This window comes from Chelonoidis abingdonii, chromosome 1 (genome assembly GCF_003597395.2).
Source record: "Chelonoidis abingdonii isolate Lonesome George chromosome 1, CheloAbing_2.0, whole genome shotgun sequence".
In the NCBI taxonomy this organism is placed as follows: Eukaryota; Metazoa; Chordata; order Testudines; family Testudinidae; genus Chelonoidis; species Chelonoidis abingdonii.
The window spans coordinates 151,738,901-151,761,593 of NC_133769.1; the positions used below are offsets into that span (position 1 = coordinate 151,738,901).

The following is a 22,693-nucleotide window of genomic DNA, read 5'->3' on the forward strand; positions in this document are numbered from 1 at the left end:
TCAAATATGGCCGTGCTTCTTGGTACATCCCAGACAAGTTGATGTTAGCTCTGCTAGACTGTTTGATGGCCCTAATTAGGACCATCAGCTTACAACTGACTCAGTCCAGGAAGGAAGCTCGCCTGCAACTCAGCAAGCATGCAGGAACTGCCCCATAAGTGACCCAGACTCCATTTTGCCTGTAATTTTCGACAGTAAGAACAAAGAAGTGGTTCTATACACTGGAAAGACTATAAAAGGCTGATGCCTCATACTCCAATCTGGTCTTCAATCTTGCTTCTTACCTCTGAGGACTTTGTGACAACTGACACTCTAACCAAAGGACCGAAATGACCATGCCCAGCAGGGGAATGTAACTCCCAGAGACTGGACTTTCAACTGCAGTTTACTCCATCACTGCTACAAGCCTGAAGCAAGAACTTTGCCGATTCCTGTGTTAATTGATTCAATTTAAACCAATTCTAGCTCTTCATCTATATCTGTTTCCCTTTTATGAATAAGCCTTTAGATTTTAGATTCTAAAGGATGGCAACAAGAACGTGAATTTGTGGGTAAGATCTGATTCTGTATATATGACGGGTCTGGGGGCTTGTTCTTTGGGTTAGAGCGAAGTCCTCTCTTTTTATTGGGTGTTAGTTTCATAACCATTCATCCACAGGACGAGTGGCACTGGTGGTGATAATGGGAAAACTGGAAGGGTCGAAGAGATTTGCTTTGCGTGACTTGGGGTTAGCCAGTGGGGTAGAGACAGCAAATCCTCTTTGTCTGGCTGGTCTGGTTTGCCTTAAGAGGTGAAAAACCCTAGACGTTGGGCTGTAGACTGCCCTGTTTTAAAGTCCTGAAATTGGCACTCTAAGTATGCGCTCCGCAGAACCGCAATACAGTTACAACACCCAGAGGCTTAATTAGCATTTTTCACACTAGTAGCACATTGTTGGCTTATATTCACATTAAGTGACTCACTGTAACCCTAGATACTTTCAGCAGCCATAGCCGGAGTCAGTTACTATACACCATTTGAAAGGTGTGAATTGATTTCCTTTTAAGTGGAGTACTATTGCACATTTAATTGAATAATTCATCTTAGAAATGAACTTGATCAAATATCTACATTTGATCAAGGTCAATTCTTGATTCATAAATATCTATCTAACACAAATGCTATGTAATCTCTCCGCTTGGAGTAACCTACAAATTTTATATGCGTACTCTCCAATTCAGATATCTTAGTTTAGTGATACATACAATCATATTTGTCCAGGAAGTAATAATTGTTGAGATGTATGATTTATTAAATAACAATAGACAAAAACATCTCCTGAATAAAGATCAATGATGCGAACTAGAACAACAGATGCAAGAGAAAAAGCTTGAAGACTTCTAAAGATTTAGTGCCTTGCAAAGCAAAAGGTCAGAGCCCTCCTGCCATAGTCTAAAAGCAGCATCTCTTTCCTTACCATTAAGGTTTAGGTAAGACAGAAAAATATAAGGGTGGTTTATAAGGAACTCTGAAGAGATTTTTTTTGGTGCTGTCATAACCTGACTTTGTCTTTGAAAATATGTGAAGGCCAGGGTAAGGGATGCCATGACAGGCTCTACTTCCTCAAACTCATCGCCAGACATCACAACAGGAATGCTCTCTTCATTGATAATTGGGGCGGTGGGTAGGTAGCCATTGGCTCAAACAGTGGTCCTTATAAGATTTAAGAACCAATGCTCAAGTTGGGATAGCCACTTGACTTGTGGAAGAAACTTCCAGTTCTTTAGGAACCTCACTGCATTGGGGAGCAAATATGGAAAAACGCTCTATTGGGAGTGGAAGCCGTGCATGGGTGCCAGATAGACTCTATGAGTCAAGGACAGTCTCGAGCTTTCAATACTAGGATGTAGTCCAGTACATCTGCAGCAGTGAGAATGTTGTGAATGTGTCTAGTTTACAGCAGTAGCTTGAAACTGCCATTTGCAAGTAAGTGTAGTGGTAGAACTGTTTTATGCTGTGACAGTAGTATTCTCTTCACTGTCTCCGAACAGGTTGGTCTCTAATCTGCAAACCAATGGACAGCCATGCTTTGAGGGTGAGAATCAGAGCGGGTGAGAATCTTCCGCCCCCCCCCCCCTGTTTTCTTGGGGCAGAAGATAAGGCCAGTCTGCAGAGTGAGCGGTGAGCAGGTAGCCAACTGAATGATGCTAAGGGAAACCATGTCTGTGGACCAGCTTGGCTAGAATAACCTTGGCCTTGTCTTTCTTTATCTAAAACAGAACTTTGATATTAGAGTAATGGTGGAATGAATACAGAAAGACCCCATAATCAGTGAACAGAAAGCACCCATAATGACTGGTGAACCAGCCTGCCTCTGGAGCAACTGTGTACATTTCTTGTCCGGCTACAAAAACTGGTCTATCTGAGGGGCCCAGTGGCTGAAACAGCAGTGGAAGTACAAACATGTCAGGTTGATATAGACCAAGGGTGGCCAACCTGAGCTGAAAAAGGAGCCAGGAATTTATCGATGTACGTTGCCAAAAGCCACAGTAATATATCAGCAGCCCCCACACCCCGACTCCAGTACTCCTGCGCACCGGCAGCCCGCAATCAGCGCCTCCACATCCCTCTCGCAAAACTACTAAAATCAGTTATGTGTGGCATGCAGGAGACCTCGGGGGTCGGGGGGTGCTGTGTATGCTTCATAAGCACATGGCTTCAAAGGGGTGAGGCCTGGGTCCAGGTAACATATAAGCATGGCAGCTCTCTCAGCAAGAATCCCAATGGTGATTTTCTCGTGGTGAGTAAGTCCTTTCTCCGCAGTTGTTTGCAAACGACCAGAATTCCTGAAGATGCGGCGTTTACAATCCTTTCCCAGCGCGTTCCCAGGTTGATGTTGTGAAACGTCCCTTGTGATCCACCAGTGCTTGCAGCACCATTGAAAAGTACCTGTGCGGTCTGTTATGTACTGGCTTCCTTGGGTGCTCCGGTGTCAAGATAGGGATATGCGTTCCATCGCCCGACGCCCACCGGCTCTAACTGTGAATCCCATTGCAATGAGCACAATGGCAGGGCTGCTGCATTTCCATGAGGTCAACTTAAACTTTGATCGCCCGGCGCCGAGGTAGTCCAGCTCGCTTACGAGTGTGGGTTGGCTATGCCTCTTCTCAGTCTGGGAGTCAGGCCAAGGCGGGCCCCATCAGTCTGCTCCGGATGTTCTTCTTGCCCACATGCAACATGAATCAAAGGACTCGTGACCACTGCTCGTTACGGTAGTGCTTAGCTCCTCAAATTGCCACCCAGTAGTCCAGGAAGCGGCTTTACTCTGCACCTCTCTGTGCCGCTGACTCGCTTGTAGAAGTGGCTCGCTCTCATCTTGGCTTTGTGCTCTCTCAAAATTCAAGGGCCGGGGAACTAGCCAGAGTCCGGCAACACGCTACTCAGGCTCTTGGAAGGTGCCTGATGTATTTTTTTGTATCTTCTATATATAGCAAAAAGAGATTTCACGGCCCTAAACGCTGGTGCGAGGTCCCGCCGATTCCGGAGACATCGCGCTTTAGTTCTGCAACCCTACTAGCAATCTACCAGTCGAGTGTCGATTTCGCCCAGAACTCTCGCGGCCATACGCATCAGTCTATGGAAGATGCTGTCTCCCCGGACCTCACTCATCGATGGACGTGCGCCAAAAGTGTTCCGCCCGTGCTGATTAGAATCAGACAATCTGTGGTCATGTTACTACCAGGTCACTAGCCTGCTCAACTACATAAAAATTGCTTTGGTCGCAGCGCCTCCATCGCAGTTGCTCTCTCTGTGCAGAGTCTCTGAGCATGCGTGGTGTGCAACTCTGTGCTACCAGAGTGAAGTTAATGCACATGGTGTTTACCGGGTAGCTCCAATTGTAACTGTTCACTCATCTAATTATGCTAGTTGCCTCATATCCCGGCTCTAATTAGCTAATCCTATAGAAATGCACAGAATGGGAATACATCTCGCTCGCCGGAAAAAATGTGCCGAGCAACGTGTCTCTCACGATTGTGCCTAGATCTCGGCGAGGCCAAGAGAGTGACTTTGGCCAACTCCTAGATCTGCCTATACGGGTTGCTTGCGTGTACTGTGATCTGTTCCCTCTAACATTCGCTCCTCGCGTCCCATACTGCACCCCTATCAGAGGTTATGAGGTGTGCTATGTTTCTCATTCTGGCCGCGAATAACGTGATGGTAGAGAAGACACAAATGTCGCAATTGGTCGGTTCTGTGCACAGAGCGTTCTAGAGGTCGGTGTCTCCACCAATCAGAGAGATCTTCAACTCGAATGTTGGTACCGGCGATAGTGTGTTGTAGAATGCTCTCAGCCGGTCGTATCTGCTCTTGTTGCCGAATATTTCACTGTGCTCTGAGCGCTCTCCCCGGCAAGATCTCGTAGCACATACCGACTAAGGATTCGAATGACCTTTGGCAGCGGCCTATGACAAAGTCGACTCTATGCCATTCAGATCCCCAGGTGCTCAGGTATAAGCTCTCTCGTCGTGCTGATGGTGCTTCGTTAGGCAGACGCTCTCTGGATTGGGCTGATATATTGGCATGGGGCCAAAAACTTGGTGCATTGGGAGGTAGCTTACCTTGATTTCATAAAGTGAACAGTCTATATTCAACTTTTGTACAGAGTCAAGGTGAAATTTTTGAATGTTCAGTTGTAGACCCCAGTTCGAGAAGAGGTCTATGGCCTTGTGAATAGCCAGAGAAGAAGCTTCTGCATAGAGTAATCGTTCAGAAGCCAATGCTAAGGTAGGGAACTACAACATTCCTTTGCTTAAGGTGGCATCTCGTATTCACTGCACAATTTCAAAGAGACTCTTAGGTAGATGAAAGGATGAAAGGGCACCCTATATCGAAAGTGTCTGCCCTACAGGAAACATAAACTTCTGGTGGAAGAGTAGTGTGATAGTTCTATGAGAGATATTGCCATCCTCAAGGTTGCAGGGGGTTACTGCATTGCTCCCGAGGAGACCATCCAATCCTTGCCTCTGCCTTGTGGTACCGGAGAAGATGTACAAAAGTTGCACTGACTCATTCTCTGTACAATTGTTTTTGCCTCGCCGTACATCGCCTCCTAGGAGTGTCCTCGCTCATGGTATAGCGTCTTGAGAATTCTCGGGATGGGGTGTCGCCAATGTGCCGCGATTTTTGTTAGCTGTGGTGTTGGTGTGCACTGTGCTGACCCATCGAGTGTCACGAGGTCGCATGATTAACGCTTCCTGCCCTGATGATTCATGAACAACATCGGGATGATTCCAGAAAACATCCGATTCTTTTAAGTGTATTCGTGGCCTCATATGGTACGAGTTATTGTCTGCGTGGGTAGCTAGCATGCGCTGGATATTTCTTGATGTTTAGATTCGTGCTCTCCTTGCAGGAGGGTTCCTGAAAAGAAATGGGGAGGCAGATGGCTATTCCGCGATACAGACAGTTAGGCTACGAGGAAGTGTGTAGTGTGAGGCTAGATGGCTCTCATGTTAGCAGGACGGAGTCAGGCTATGAGTCGAGGATGCCCAAGATGTCATCGTGCCGTGAAGACCTACTTGTCTGTAAGTCGCTGATTAATTTCTTAATCTCTCTACAAGATTAATGATCTAGAGATGTGGGACATAGGCATGGATGGTGGTGCACCAAGGGTCGCAGGGCACAAGTTTTGCAATGCTGCACCACTAAACTGGCAGAATGGTAGTGCTTGGAGCTACTGCGAATGAGAGGGTATGAAGGAGAGTAGGACATGAGCGCAGATAACCGTAGACAAATATTTCTAGCGTCGGATGTTGCGTGTGGCTCATATGAATATGGATTAGGATCACAAGCAATGCTTCTGTCCAGGGAGCAGAGAAACTGAGTCCTGCAACTTAGAAGAAGCATCCATGGGCTCAAGACTTTACTGAGGACTATTGGACCTATGCTGGGATGTGTAGGTTCATTTTTCTAGCTTTCATTCTAAGTAGAAATGGATACATCTCCAGGGGTGATACCCAGTTGGCTCTGATGAAATAAGTCTTGGATATGATGCAACACGTGGTGCTGATTGACCAAAGAATGATGTCTACATTCTGTGGCACGTATTGGAGCCACTCAAAGATAGAGGCAAGTCTCTCCCATTCGATGAGGGTCATAATTCGATTATTCCGCTTGCTATTTACCTTCGATGATCTGCATGGAAGGAGTTGGAGCTCTGGAGCAATTTCTCCGTGTCCAAGTTATTGGACACACGCCTTGTCACAAGAAGAAGGAGAAGAAAAAAATGGAAACGAGCTCCCAGACAGAGTGTGAGGGCCACATCGAAACTCAGAGTGGTCTTGTGGGAAAGAGACCAGCCTTCGCGCGTGCAAGCATATGACTATCTTCTCTCGCGAGGTAAGATTGTACTGATGGGCTATGGTGATAGAGTATGTATTTCTGCAGAGAGAAGAATGTGGGGATTTGATAGTTGCGTTCAGCTGCCTAAAAGGGGTTCCAAGAGGGTGGATCTAGACCATATCAGTGGTACCTGATGACAGAACAAGGAGTAAGATCTCAAGTGCAGTGTGGAGGTCGTAGGTTGGATATGAGGAAAAACTTTTTCACTAAGAGGGTGGTGAAGCACTGGAATGGGTACCTGGGAGTGGTAGAATCTCCTCCTTAGAGATTTTAAAGTCAGGCTTGACAAGCTCTGGCTGGGATATTTAGTTGGGATTAGTCCTGCTCTTGAGCAGGAGTTGGACTAGAATGACTCCTGAGGTCCCCTCCACCCTGAATTTCTAGGATTCTATGATTCATGGAGGTGCTGACCATAGTGGACGCTGCTTGGCCAGGAAACAAGCACTGAAGTTGGAATCAATCATATGAGTCTGGGTGAACGAGCGTGGCTGCAGAACTTTGGATGAGGAAGCTGCATTCATGGGACTTGTGAATGATTTGCCCCAGCCTGTGGCACAAGGACATGAGAATGAGAGCTGCCCTGCCATTGGAGATGCACGAGGTGATTGCACTGTGAAAGTTGGCTACTCCAGACTGCTACTGATCGGACACTAACCAGTTCAGAGTGGGAAAGTCTACACTTGGACTCATGTTGATGGAAGTCTGCAGGGCCATTAATCACATCCTGCTCTAAAAGACCGTGACTCTGGGAAACGTGTGTGACATTGTAGATGGTTATGCATAGATGGGCTTCCCTAACTGTGGAGGGGTGGTAGATGTCACCCATATTCCAGTTCTGGCACCAGACCACCTAGTCATCGAGTACATTAATCACAAGAGGTATTTCTCAATGGTTCTCCAGGTGCTTGTGGATCACTGTAGGCGTTTCACAGATATGAACGCAGGCCAGTCTGGAAAGGTGCATGATGCACACATCTTTCGGACCACTCACCAGTTCAGGAAGCTGCAAGCAGGGACTTTCTTCCCAGACCAGAAGATGTCCATTGTGATCCTGGGAGACCCCGCCTATCTCTTAATGCCCTGGCATTTGAAGCCACACACGGGGCACCTTGACAGCTGCAAGGAGTGATTCAACAACAGGCTGAGCAAGTGTAGAATGACTGTTGAGTGTGCTTTCAGCCATTTAAAGGCCCACTGGTGCTGCCTATATGCGAAGCTGGACCTGACCAATGACAATATTCCTATTCTTATAGCCACATGCTGTACGCTTCATAATATTTGTAAAGGGAAGGGTGAAAGCTTCCCTCAGGGCAGGACTGCTGAGGCTCAGTGCCTGGAGGCTGAATTTGAACAGCTATAGACCAGGCTATTAGAGGGGCACAGAGTAGGGCCATAAGGACCTTGAGGTCGCAATTTGAAGCTGAAAGCCATTAACTTTGATATGGTCTCCCAAAGTATTCTTGTCAGCAAGTTAAAAAGTATGGATTGGATGAATGCACTATAAGGTGGATAAAAAGTTGGCTAGATTGTCGCACTCAACGGGTAGTGATCAATGATTCAATGTTAGTGTTTAATAAAATCACTTTTTACTTATTAATTAACTCAGAGTATGCATTAATATCTGCCGAGGGTAAACAGCTGTGCATATCTCTCTATCAGTGTTATAGAGGGCGAACAATTTACGAGTTTAGAATGGGTTTAGTTGGATTTCGATTCCATTGAGAGTTGGGCATCTGAGTGTTAAAGACAGGAACACTTCTGTGAGCTGTTTTTGGGTAAACTGCAGCTTCGGGACAAGTAATTCAGACCCTGAGTCTTTGTTGGAGCAGATGGGAGTGTCTGGCTCAGTAAGACAGGGTGCTGGGGTCCCGAGCTGGCAGAGAAAGCAGGGGTAGAGGTAGTCTTTGCACATTGGGTGGCAGCTTCCAAGGGCGGTTCTGTGATCCAACCTGTCACAATATGTTAAAGGTGTGACGGGTTAAATCACAGAAATCCCCTTTGGGACTGCGACCTTAGGTGCCAAGACCATCTCTGAGCCCATTTTCCCTGGCAGCTTGGGACTTCAGTGACCTGCCTCATTTGAGCCAGACATGCTAGCCTGCTACAAACACAGATCCAGGTCTGAACAACATCCCCCAAAAGCTGCAGGTTTAACTGAAAACAGCTTGAGAAGTGTTCCTGTCTCCAACACTCAGATGCCCAGCTCCCAGTGGGGTCCAAACCCCAAATAAAATCTGTTTTATTTGGATAACTATAGAGGTAAACTCGTAAATTGTTCGCCTCTATAATGCTGAAAGAGAGATATGCACAGCTGTTACCCCCAGTATTAATACATGCTCTGGGTAATTAATAAGTAAAAAGTGATTTATTAAATACAAAAAGTAGGATTTTAAGTTCCAAGTAATAACAGAACGGACAAAGTGAATTACCAAGCAAAAAAATAAAAACACACAGATCTAAGCCTAATACAGTAAGAGATGATTAGAGAGAGTCTCACTCTCAAAGATGTTCCAGAAAACTTCTTTTATAGATGGTCTCCTTCTAGTCTGGGTCCAGCATCACTCCACCCCTGTGGTTACTTCTTTTGTTCAGTTTCTTTCAGGTATCACTGGGGATGGATAGGCATCTCTTGAGCCAGTGAAGACAAAATGAAGGATCTCCTAGGACTTATATGTTTCCTCTCATGGCTAGACCCCTCATTTGCCCGTGTTAGAATGGAGTTTTGGAGTCACATGGGCAAGTCACAGTCTATGCATGACTCATTAATGTATAGTGTCTCTCTCTCATGGTAGACTCCCACTCTCTCCCTGTGTAGAATGAGTTTGGAGTCACATGACAAGCCACATGTCCATGCCTGACTCAGAACTTTACAGCAGCCAGCATTGCTCACGTGCTACCTTGAACACCCCCAAGTAGACTCTTTATTGGATTGGAGTCTCCAAGGCATTGTCCATTAGGTTTCTTGATTGGCCACTAACTTGCAAATCCTTTCTTAAGAAGCTGACAAATGCCTACTAAGGTTACTTAATTCAAAAGTAAAGAGCCAGAGTCATAACTTCGAATACAAAAAGGATACATGCGTACAACATAGGATGACTATATTCAGTAGATCATAACCTTTGAAAGATATGTTACATGGCATATGTAGCATAAACATATTCCAGTTATGTCTATTTTACATTCATAGCATATTTCTATAAAGGTTATGGGTACAACGTCACAAAAGGATATCATTTCATATGTTGTTTTTTTTTTTTTTTGTCTACCCCCCATTTTTTTTTGATATTTTTTTTTTTCTTTTCGTAAACAGTTTTTTTCCTAATATTTACCGGTAAACCCTTTTTTCTATTCTTCGTTTTTTTTTCTCGATAAACTCACAGACTCCTTTTTTTTTCCACTATTATTTTTTTTTTTTTTTTTTTTTCCAATACCCATCCTTCATATAACGTCGACATGCCCCTATGTCTCTTTTTTTTCTTCCTTCATAAATCAAATCCCTTTCTTTTTCCTTTTTCGTCCAATCTTCATAATCTGAATATACCCATGGTTGGACTTTCAGTGGGAAACTGAAGCAAGGACACGTCAATGCACTGTGAGTGTGCTTATGTGAGGACTGCATGCTTTTGAATTGTTGATTGTGTGGTTTCCACAATATGCTGGTTTATAGAAGTTTTATTTGTTGTACACAGGCTCATGCTCTGCAAGAGGGAAGTATTACTTTGGATGTGCTCCAGGGTGGTGATTGTTTTCCCAGATTTCTGGCATGGGCCTAGAGCCAGTTCTGTTTGCTGTTAAGAGGAGTCCTTGTTGCTGCTGACACGCCACCTGCAGAAGCGACACAAGATGGGTGGGGAAAAATTCTTAACATTTACTTTCAGATAGGTGTTTGTGTGTGCCCAAAGCTATTTACACTGAAAGCCCCATCTCTTTTTCTGTGCCCCTATAACTAGCATAATCAACCTAAAAAGCTGTACATAACCATGCTTTCAGTTACGTCTTTTGATTAGGGTCTGACACTATGAGCAATTTTCTTTTAGCAATTATTGCAGCCTACTTGGGTTTGGGCAGTGGTATATTGCAAATTTAAACGGGTCCTTCTTTTATTAGATCCCTCTAGCGGTACTGAACTTATAGTATGATCTCTCTCACGGTCAAGGTTGGAGCTGAGGCAGGCGAGTCTGCCCCATAGAACAATCTGTTATTATGTCGACTAGAACTCAGAAAAAGACTGAGATTAAGAAAGAAATTAACTCGCTTAGAAGGGGAAAGGAGGAATGCCCCTCATGTGAGATCACCATACAAACTACCTAGGGCAGAGGCACTTGAGTTATGGCGATTATCTGAGGACTTGCGTGGAGGATTGTGAACGCATACATAGAGCTTTGTCCCTACATTGGTGCAGCATAGTCACAGAACAGAAGAAAGCAATATCGTGCATTCCTGTTTAGATCTGCAACGGCTGGGCAGATTTGCCTCCTATCCTGAATTTGCAGGACATCCTAAATTCAAGGAGCCATCTCCACCTTCCGAAGTCAGCTTAGATCCTGACTGCTAGAGAAAAAGAGAGAATCTCCTCCTTCCCACCAACAAATACGCTTGGCAGACATGCTCTAAGCTGGGACAGAGTTCAAGTCTCAGTTAATATTTCTGTGCACTTCACAAACCTGATTACTAAGCAAGGCCTCATATCCTTCTCTTAGCTGCCAGCCATCATTCTCCCTATTTTTCAGATAAGATCATGTTAGGCAGAGTTTAGAATGTAATCCAGGGTCCTCGCATGGCAGATCCAAGTCTCTTCCACTCAGCCATACTGCATTTCAGAAAGAATATGATAGATCTGTGTGCTTGGCTGTTCTGCCTGTAACCACTGCTCTAATCACTAGACTACATTTGAATCCCAGAGCCAGGAATCCTGATTCTACTGCATTCTACTGCAACCTAGCAAATACTTATCTAACTACTGGCAAAGTGGGTATCACATCACCCACTAGTAGCTATCCCACAAAGAAGGTAATAGCTTACTTCTGCTACCAGTCACTTCTTTAGTTCAAGTAATAAATGTCGGTGCTGTGGATTTGACAACAGAAATGCAGGTGATGATCCATGTGGGAAAAAACAGTATGTGATCACGTAAATAAATACTATATCATAATGCATATGCACAAGAGGACCGAATTAAGGTTACATGAGCAGTATTAATTCTGGAATTTCCTAAATGTTAAGTGTTGGATTTTCAAAGGTATTAAGGCACCTAAAGCTGTAGATAGGTGCCTGGTGGGATTTTCAGGATCCTAGGTGCCTAGATTCCATTGAGTTAGGTGCCAAGATGCATCTGAAAATCTGACTTGGGTGCCCAGATACCTAAATACCTTTGAAAATCTATTGCTAAGTGCTTGACTTTGAAATCATAATGTTATATTTTTTGCATGTTTGATTTCTGTGGGATTCCCTCTGTGTAACTAGTTATCTTTATAAAGAGCCAGCTTAGGTTTAAAAACATGGAGTCCTCTTGCGTTATTACCCAGCATGTGGTTCATGAAACAGGCCATAACTGTGAGTTGAGGGTAACAAGGCTGGTTTATGCTTGTGAAGACTTAAAGCAAAATCAATTAAAACCATTAATGCAAAGAGCAAAAAGAGGTTGTGCCCTTTTTTGCTCCTTTCTTATGTAAAAATGACACCACAATTCAGGCATTAAAAAATATAAAGGGCCAAATTCTGCTCACACTTATGGGGGTGCAAAATGCATTGAAAAGGATTGTGCCTGAATAAATGTGTGCAGAATTAGGCCCAAGGAGTTTTAAATGTTATCTGAATGCAAATCCCTTCCTCTCTCACTCAGTTGCATTTTACCTGCTTGGTGTCTCTGGTTCTAGAATGCAAGATAGTTCTCACTAGAGTCTTTCAGAAAAAAATGGATTTTTAGAACCTTAATTTCTTCTAAAAAACCTGATGGGGAGGAGTGGGGCAGGGTAGGACAGACTTTCAGGCCTTCTCTGAACTGGGGCTGGGCAATTCTTTTTTGATAGATATTTTTAATTAAAAAAATGTGGGTTTTGGTGCTCTGAAACTATTTGTGAATTCTGGTGGAATTTGATTAATAGTTTCAGCCAGGAAAAAAACCTGAAAAACTGTTTTTTAAAAAGTCAAAACATTTCATTTTAACTTTTTTGTTTCAAAGTGTTTCATTTTAAAAATAAGAAAACATTTTTTTTGACTTTGCTTTCCAAAACAGTGTTTCAAATTCAGATTTGGGAAAAAAAAAAAAAAAAAAAGGAAGGAAAACACCTGAAAACAAGTGAATTGAAAAACTCAAAAAAAAATTCCACTACATGCATCCGACTAAGTAGGTATTCACCCACGAAAGCTCATGCTCCAATATGTCTGTTAGTCTATAAGGTGCCACAGGACTCTTTGCTCCTTTTTCAGAAAAAATTGTTTCAAGTCAACTGAAACATTTTGGTCAACAAATTGAAACAAAACAAACTGAAAAAAACAATCCTTTTCATTTCAAATCAACTCAAAACTCTTCAGCTGATTTGAAATAATTTTTATTTTTTGAGTATTTTGATTCAACAAAATTTTAAAAAAAAATCATTTTAGGTTTAATCGAATTTCTCTTTTAAGTGCTGGTTTGGTCCTTGAACCAGAAAATCCATTATTTACTCAGCTCTCCTCCAGACATCAGTGCCTAGTAAAAAAAGTCACAAACCAATAGGTTCGGGGGTTTTTTGCTGATCACCTGTAACGGCAGGTTTGATCTGTTCCTCCCACCTGCCTGGCAATTCTATGCTCAGGTTTGCTGAGCCCAGCAGAGTTAAAAGCAATTATTTTCTTTAAAAGGAATTTAAGCCTTGCCTGACCTCTCTGGAGGACAGTTGGAGAACTATCAGACTGTTTAAAATGGTTTTTTTTTTCATTTATTATTGTTAAACAACCTTTTTATTTTTAGATACTCAGGATCCTAAGTACATGTGCCATTATTGCCCTGCAATAGCTGTGTGTGTTGAGAGTCTCCACCACCCACTCCATGGAGCTTCAAGCTGCAAATCTCACGGCAGGGGACTGAAATCAGCCATGCTCCCACCAAGGGAGACAAAAATACCACTTGGGAGGCTTCTGCTGGCCTGCCTCCCTCGTTCTGTAGCAGAGAGGAGTTATGCTAGTCTACACTAGAAGCACTACAGTGGTGCACCTCCATGAGAAGTGGGAGCTGTGTCTGTGGGAGAAGCTTTCCCGCAGACATAGTGCTATGCACACCAATGCTTGGGTCAGTGTAAAAGATGGTTACTTACGTCTCTTAAAAGACAGTTACTTACCTCTCGTAACTGTTTTTCTTTGAGATGTGTTGTTGACGTCCATTCCAATTAGGTGTGCACGCACCATGCGTGGACATAGGAAACTTTTTCCCTTAGCCGCTCCCGCCGGGAAGGCAGGGAAGCCCCTAGAGTGGCACCTTTATGGCGGTATATATAGTACACTGCCAGCCCTACCCCCCTTCGGTTCCTTCTTGCCGTTGACTTGGACAGAGGGGAAGGGGGGTGGGTATTGTAAAGGACGTGAACAACACATCTCAAAGAACAACAGTTATGAGAGGTAAGTAACTCTTTTCTTCTTCAAGTGATTGTTCACGTCCATTCCAATTAGGTGACTTCCAAGCTTACCGTTGGAGGAGGGCAGGAGTCATGGAACGATTAATTGAAGAACAACTCTGCTGACCACCGCATCATCTCTGGCCTGTTGGTTGACAGGATAGTGGTCTGTAAACATGTGCACTGAAGACCAGATGGCTGCTTTGCCATGGAGTTTCCAAACATGAGATGGTTAAAGCTGGCATCATTGGGTGGAGGAGGCGCCCATGGTCCTGCGTGATCAGATCCCGGAAGAGGGGCAGGGCTATTGGAGCATCAATGGACAGCTCTAGGAGAATCGTGTACCAATGCTGCTGCAGCCAAGACGGGGCAATCATGATCATCGTCACTCTGTCCCTGCGAATTTTGAGGCGGACCCCGTGGACCAGCAGGATAAGAGGGAAGCATACCTTCACCCTCACCCCATTGTGATTAGGAACAATGTGTGGCCAATTGGAGCCCTGACTGTGGTTTTGGGACAAGAGGCAGAACTGCAGGGCCACCAGAGGTGGGCACAGTGGGGCAATTTGCCCCAGGCCGCACAGGGGCCACACGAGAGTTGTTTTGAGGCCCCTGGGAGCAGGATCCTTCCAACTTGCTCCGGGGGCCCTGGAAAACTTTCCACAGGGCTCCGGGCCCCCGGGGCGCTTCCACTCTGGGTCTTCCGCGCTGGCAAGTTCAGTGGCGGGGGGTGCCCTTCCACTCCAGGGACCCCATCGCCTCGAACATTTTGCCCCGTCTGGGCCAGCCGCTGCAGAAATGTTTATGTAGATCAATGGTCTATGTGGGGGTGACATCTAGTCAGGACTGTCACGCTGTGACCTTGCAAAGTGGTGTGAAAGGTTTGGCAGGTCCAATGAACTGCCCTGAGCTTCTTTCAGGTGATATGGATGAGAGGTAAGTCGTCCCCTCAAACTCAAAGAGCCTTATAGCCCTAAGTGGTGCGCTCACAGCCCAGATCTTAACGCAACTGTTACTATACGTCAGAGAAAGTTGGGGCATTGGCAAAGGAGACCCCTGCACAGACCACTGGTCAGTCCCAGCCACCAATGCAGGAATGCTAGTACCAGTCCCGGGATCATCACCACACCAGAGGTCCAAAGAGGGGTTCTCGGGTACGGACACTGCAAGCCCATGCTTGTATGGGCCTGTGTCTCATCCGGCATTACTTGCCAGTTATGTTGCTGCTGCCATATGCCCTAACTGCAGCAACCCTGACTGTTTGTGGTGTTTATTGTGAATTCATTGGTTTTGGACGCAATCGCTCTATGGCTTTGGACATGCATTTTTCTCATAGGAAGGTCCCTTTTGCCTGCTACTGAGTCTAGGACTGCTCCTAATAAACTCTATTCCTCTGGAGTAGGGTTTATGTTGATGATTTGGGTAGGTATGAGTGAATGATTACGATTGCAATATGGAGCCTCTGGGAGCTATCCCCAACAGATGCACACTATTGAAGTGCTCTGACAACACAATCTGAACTCGGATGCACTGTGCCACAGTAGACAGGAAAGCCCCTTAACTTCTTGATTTCATTTCCTGTTTCCCAGTGCATAGCATGATCCAGCACAGTCTGACCAGTGCAGTCGTAGAATCAAAAAAAAGAGTTCCAGCATGGACCATGACGGAATACTAGAATCTTGAGTTCTTAGAAGTGGCTGCGGTGAGATTGGTGGCCTGCAATTGATGCAGGAGGTCGGACATAGAGTCATATATGGTCCCTTCTGCCTCTAAGTCTATGAGTCTAAATGAACTGTCAGTGGTGACATATGTGGGAATAAGCATCGAAAGGCAGCAACAAGTCTTAATCAGCTAACACGCATCAGCCACCTAATACATCAACCATAACTTTTAAGCACATCTCATGAAGTAAAGTTTTAAGTCAGTAATTTTGGATGAGTTAACATTGGTGGAAGCAACATTTTATGCATACACGAGGTGGTTAAAAGATCACTGCTTAGGGAGAAAGGGAAGCTTAGAGTTGCTTTGAGTATTGGCTGACTAACCAGGTGTTGTGGTTTCAATCTGAGGGGCATTTAGGACAAGGTAAAAATCTGCCTGGGGATTGGTCGGCTTGAGCAGGGGCTGGACTAGAGCCTCTGCAGTCCCTCCAACCCTGAGTTCTGTTTGCTCAAAAAGTCAGCTGACTTCTATTGCACTACTCTGTAGCCTAGACTAGGCCAAGGGTTCTTAATTTTATATTCCATCATTTAGGCACCTAACTCGTAACTTTGTTTTGATTATTGCTGAACTTCTGCAACGCTCCACTGACTTCTCTACATTGCCACTTGATGAGAGTAAGCCAGACTGGGCTGCGTGCTGAATGATCTATATGAATGAAAAGTCCTTTTTTGGCTCACAGCCCAATCATTTTGGCCAAGATCCACAAAGTCCTTGGCATGCAATGCTCAGTGTCCTAAGCACTAGAAATCACTGGAATCCACTGCGTTCTTCACAAAGCCCAACGTTAGACTCCCTGTACAATGAATGGGGAGAGGAAAGCGGCTTAGATATGCTGCCAAAGCCAGCACTCTAAGATGAATTTCCTGTCTAGGTTAGCCACATAGCAAATGAGCATATGAGAGTTCCTAAGCACCCCCCCTTTCTTGGAGATAGGTGCCTAATAGTCCAGGCTGTAGGGAGAGCCTTCATATAATATGAGGGTTGGAAGGGACCTTCAGCGAGTCATCAGTCCAACCCCTGCTCAAAGGCGAGGACCAATCCCAGACAGACTTTTTGACTGGGAACTCCCTAAATTGATATCCCTCACAGATTTGAGTCTCCCAAGCCTGTGGTTCGCAGGCCAAAGCTCAAACCACTCAGTTATCCTCCTCCCCATAGCTCTGCTTGTGATCCACAAAACTGGAACCTCTCTGCTGAAGTCAGGCAGCATAGGTAACTAAGTCTTATTTATTCTTGGAATGAGTATGGCACCATAGAATAATTTGGTGGGGGTTGCCTACTTCTACAGTACTCCTTCTTAATGTTGTAGTTATGTCCTGAAAATGTATCCTTTCAAGCAAAACAATGTTAAGCAATCTATATTTCCCATCAGAATTAATTTTGTACTGTGGGAGGGGTTAAGTTCTCTCTGGAAAAAATTTTCCTCAGACGAAAAAAGATATATTTTATAGAATACCGCGCCAGTATACATTTTAAACAATTTAATGCTGTTCACAGCTATGATGATTGTGAAGCTTGGTTGAGGTGGTGGAGTCAGAGGGAGGGATATTTCCCAGGGAATGCCTTGCTGCTAAATGATGAACTAGCACTCGGCTGAGCTGTCAAGGGTTAACATATTGTTGTTAATGTAGCCTCTCACACAAGACAGCATGAACACGAGGGAGGGGAGACAGCATAGCAGACAGAGACAGACACGCATCTTGTGTGTGGGAGAGAGAGAGATGCACACTGCCCCTTTAAGTAAGCTGACCTATTCTTAAGTACATTGTCTTTTTCAGTGGATCCGGAAGTTGAGACAGCAGCTTCTGCCCCAAGCTCTCTCTGTCAGTCTCCCTCCGTGTCCCCTCCCTGCTCTATATGGAGAAGGGGTAAGTGGGTTCCAGGAACAGGGGTGAGGGGGACACCCTGACATTAGTCCTCCCCTTACCCACTCTGCACAGCAAGCAGGACTTTCTGGGAGCAGCTCCAAGGCAGAGGGCAGGAACAGCACATGGCAGTGGGGGGAGGGACAGCTGAACTGCCTTGATAGCCTGCTGGGCCATTGCAGCACAGGGAACATAGAGGAGTGGGGAGCTGATGGGGGCCTGCCAGTCCACCCTGGTTCCAAGCCCCCACCAGCTAGCTGCAACAGGCTGCTCTTCCTGCAAGCAGTGGACCAAGCAGGCGGCTGCCAAATGACATTAGAAGGGAGCATTGCACAACTTTAAATGAGCGTGTTCCCTAATTGATCATCAATGTAACAACGACACAACTTTAACCAGGACTCCGTTAAGTGAGGAGTTACTGTAGCTTTGAGCTCAGTGATTAGATCACTGGCTTCAATCTCCCCCTCTGCCTGAGGAAAGTAGAGGGGTTTCCTACTTCTCAGGAGAATGCTCTAACCACTGAATATCAGATATTCTGATGTCAGTCTCTCCTGCTGAATGTGTTCAACTGTTTATAGATGATTAAAGTGTAATGGGAGAAAGAGGATTGCAGCCTGAGCCCCAGTTTACACTACAAAGTCCTGTCAGTATAACTACATTGCTCAGGGACGTGGGGCTCTCTCCCATCAGCATACTGTGGACCCACTGCATCAGTACAGTTGTGCTGCTGTCAGGTTTCTAGTATAGAGACAGGCTTTGTCTACACTACACAGGTTTGCCAGCAAAAGGCAGGGTTTTTTCCAACAAAACAGTGGAGGGGTACACACTACAATGCAACTTTTGGCGACAAAACTCTCCTGTTTTGGCAACAAAATAAAACCACCTCGACAAGAGACGTAGGGCTTTTTTTCAGCAAAGCTTTATTGACAAAGGGTCAGTGTAGACACCACGCTTGGTTTTGTCACTGTAAATGGTCTCCAGGAGGTGGCTCACAATGTCCATATGACTGCTGTAGTCAGCTGTTCGAACTCTGCTGCCCTGCAGCCAGGTAAACAAGCATCTGCCCCTCCCCCTTTAAAGGCCCAGGAATTTTTGAAATTCCGCTTCCTGTTTGCTCGGCATGGAGAGCTCACATCAGATCTTCCCAGCTGACAATGGAGGCACCATGCAACAGACATTCTCCCACTTGGACCTTTGCTGAGCTGTTGGATCTGTGAGTATATGGGGAGAGGAGACTGTGCAGTCCCAACTGCGCTCCAGCCATAGGAATTTTGATATCTTCAGGCAGATTTCATGTGTCCTGTGTGAAAAGGGCTATGAATGAGATGGTGCAGGGCAGAGGGAAGATAAAGGAGCTGAGACAGGCATACCAGAAGGCAAGGTAGGTAAACCATCACTCTGAAGCTGCACCAAAGAAAGATTTGCCACTTTAATAATAATGTATGGAGATATACCTATCTCCTAGAACTAGAAGGACCCTGAAGGGTCATTGAGTCCAGCCTCTGCTTTCACTAGCAGGACCAAGTACTGATTTTTGCCCCAGGTGGCCCTCAAGGATTGAGCTCACAACCCTTGGTTTAGCAGGTCAATGCTCAAACTACTGAGCTATCCCTCCCCCTGCTAGCCTTGGTAGTGACTCCCACCAAGAGTCCTGTACATACTTTGGCTACAGGTGGCAGAAAGTTGGCCTAACCCAGAGGACAAAGTCAGGGATGAGGGGGTGGAGTTGGACGATGATGTGGAGCCCATAACAGGGTTGCCTGGTGGGGCAGCTAGTCGGGAGCTTTTCTCCACTTTGGAGGTGTCTAGCCAGTCCCAGCAGTACATCTCCAGTGAGCAAGAAGCCAGAGAGGAGATCCTGGTAAGTTATCTTTCTGAGTGGATGCTGCTCAGTTTTATGACGTTTAACTTTCCTTTGTTTTGTGTAATGGGGAAGTGGCTGAAGGGCAAGAAGTTTACCTGACTGGCTGTGTTTCATTGTGCTACAAATTCCCCTGTGCAGTTGAGCAGTGCAGTGGAACAGTTTGTTGACGCACACCAAGATTTCACAGAATCCTCCAGAGAGATCTCTAGGAAACTTTCCTGGAGGTACTTAGTGTGACGGTGTTCCCATAAGGCTTTATGAAACTATGCTTATGAATGTATATATGACATTTCTAGAATATGTTTTATGCTACACAGGCCATGTAACATATCTCTGTAAAGGTTATGGTCTACTGAATCTATTAATCCTATTTGTATGCATTGTATCATTTTTGTATTAGAAGTTATGAATATTGGCTGTGTACTTGCTTGATTTTTAAGTAGCCTTTGTAAAGCATTTGGTCAGTTTCTTGAGAAAGGAATGTGCAAATTAAGTGCCAAATCAAGAAGAAATTAAGGGACAATGGATCTTGGAAGGCTCTAATCCACATAAGATGTCTACATGAGGACGTTCAAGGGAGCAGGTAAGCAATGGCTGCTGCCTGTAAAAACTGAGTCATGCATGGACATGTGACTTGCCCAGGTGACTTCAAAACTCCATCTTGGAGCTGGACTTTGCATAGGAGAGAGGAGAGGGTCTCCACCCACAAGAGAAAGTCTAGTTAAACCCCTGGGAGACCCCTCCGTTTTGTCTTCAGCTGGCTAAAGAGAGAGCTCTCCACCCCCAAGGATACCTGAAAGAAACCGGAACAAAGCACAGTAACTACAAGGGGTGTGAGTGATTGCTGGACCCAGACAAGAAGGAGACTAGTCTGTAAAAGAAGCTTACTGAACTTGGTGCGAATTTTTATTCTGTATTAGTTTCTCTAGTATTAGACTCAGCATGTGGCATGTTTTTTATTTTCTTGGTAATAATTTGTTCTGTTGCTATTCAATTGGAACACCAATCCTACTTAATTGGTATTTAAAATAACTCACTTTGTCTTATAATTTAACCAGAGTGTGTTATTAATACTGGAGGGAGGCAACGTGTGACATATCTCTCTATCAGGTTATGAGGGTGAACAATTGATGAGTTTATCCTGTATAAGTTTATACTGGTTAAAACGGATTATTTGGGGTTTGGTCCATTGGGAGCTGGGCATCGGTGTTAAAGACAGGAACACTTTACGCGTGCAGCTTTGGGCGCAACAATGGTTCAGACCACTGAATTGTGTTGGAGCAGGAATGGTGTAGATCTGCTAACAGACAGAGGTGGAGTCCTCAAGCTGGCAGGAAAGCAAGGCAGAAGTAGTCTTAGACATCAGTTGGAGCCCAAGGGGTTCTATGTGATCGCAACCGTTACACTTAGCAACCATTGAGAAGCTTTGCTGTATGGAGCAACTACTATTCCCATGCAACTTGGGCAATCAATTGTGCAGGACCAAAGCAGCACCCAGGCAAGCAGCATAGGACTGGGTCCTGAAGCTCAGATGTAAATAGGGTAGGATTGTAATCTTGTCTATTGTACCTTCAGATCAGAGAAGTATACTTCATGACTGTGTGAAAAGGTACAGAATTCAGTGTTCAGTCTCTATTAGGCACAGTTGAATATATCATCGTCGTTTTGCCGGGTTCCTATTGCACAGTGACTCACCTGACAGGCACAGCTCTCACCTGCATGTAATAGGAGGGAGACCTCTCCATATCATTCTGTATCTGCCTGGCAATGTTTGGTCTGTCACTGAGCATGCTGGGCAAGGAGGCAGTACGAGAGTACCCTTTATACTGGATGTATTTTGAATTGTTGGTGAGCAAAATTGGAATATGATAGCAATATTGCAAAATTTCACATGAAGCAGAATCAGGTGTGTTGCTCTGTGCAGTCAGCACTCACGGAGAGAACAAGAATGGCATACTGGACGCCAAGTATAAGCAGTTTGATTTGACAGTGTCAAGAGGTGCCCAGGGATGAAGAAGGTTGTATCTTCCACATGACCATCCCGTTCATGACAGTGTAGGACTTCAATTCTGTCATAACGTAATGCAATGATGGACATTCATGAATCTTAGATACCTAATTGAAACCCATTATAGTATTGCACTTCATACCTAGCGGAGTTCAGAGGAGGACGTGCGATGCAAATGAAAAAAATTTCTTGTGTTTGATTTTTAAATTTCTGCTATCTATTAATTTTCATTTGTGGCCTTTGTTATGTTTTATCAAGAAGGAGTGAGTACCTTCGTATAATTTAATTTGCTACACAACATCATGATTTTATAGACAATCTATATATCCCTTAGTTGCCTCTTTTACAAGTAGAAAAGTCCAGTCTTATTACTTTCTCCTCACATTTTTGGTTTGCCCCTTCTGAACTTTTACAATTCAATATATTTTTTTGAGATGGGGCGACCACATCTGTATCAGTATTCAGGTGTGGGCCTACGTGGATTTATACAGAGGCAATATGATATTTTTATTTATTATTACCTTTCTGATGATTTCCCAAAATTCTGTTTGTTTTTTGAGTGCTCTGGACATGAGCCTGGATGATTCTCCAAGAGAATATGCACAATGACTCCAAAATTCTCTTCTTGAGTGTAACAGCTATTTAAACCTATCATTGTATATGTTATAGTTAGGATTTATTGCTTTCAAGTGTGCATAATTTGCATTTATCACGTAATCTTTATGCTGGGCATTTTGTTGCCCAGTCAACCAATTTGGAGATCCTTTTGTAGCTCTTTCATTCGTCTGCCTGGACTTAACTATCTTGATAGTTTTGTATCATCTGAATTTTGCCACGCACCGTGACCCCTTTTCCAGATATTTATGAAGTATGTATAAAAGACTGGGCCAGTACAGTTCCTGGAGGCACCACCATTTTACCTCTCTCCATTGAATAACTGACCATTACTCCTACCCTTTGTTTCCATCTTTAACAGTTACCAATCATGAGAGAACTTCGCTTAGACGCATGATGCTTATTTTGGCTTAAGAGCTTTGGTTAGGGACTTTGTTAGGCTTTCTGAATAATCTAAATATACGCTATCCATCGGATTCCTTTGTCTGCATGTTTGTTGACTACTCACAGAATTCTAGTAGATTGCTTGGCAGCATGATTTCCTTTAAACAAACATGTTTGATTATTCCCAACAAATTGTTCATCTAATGGTCTAACAATTTTTGTTCTTTATGCCTGTTCACCAATTTACCGGTACAAAGTTGA

At 44.5% G+C, this 22,693-nt stretch overlaps 1 pseudogene; it reads left to right on the forward strand.

Moving 5' to 3' along the window:
• LOC142046387 (uncharacterized) overlaps window positions 1–22,445 on the forward strand; it is a 39,696-nt pseudogene extending 17,251 nt beyond the window's left edge.
• Window positions 22,446–22,693: the final 248 nt, after the last annotated feature.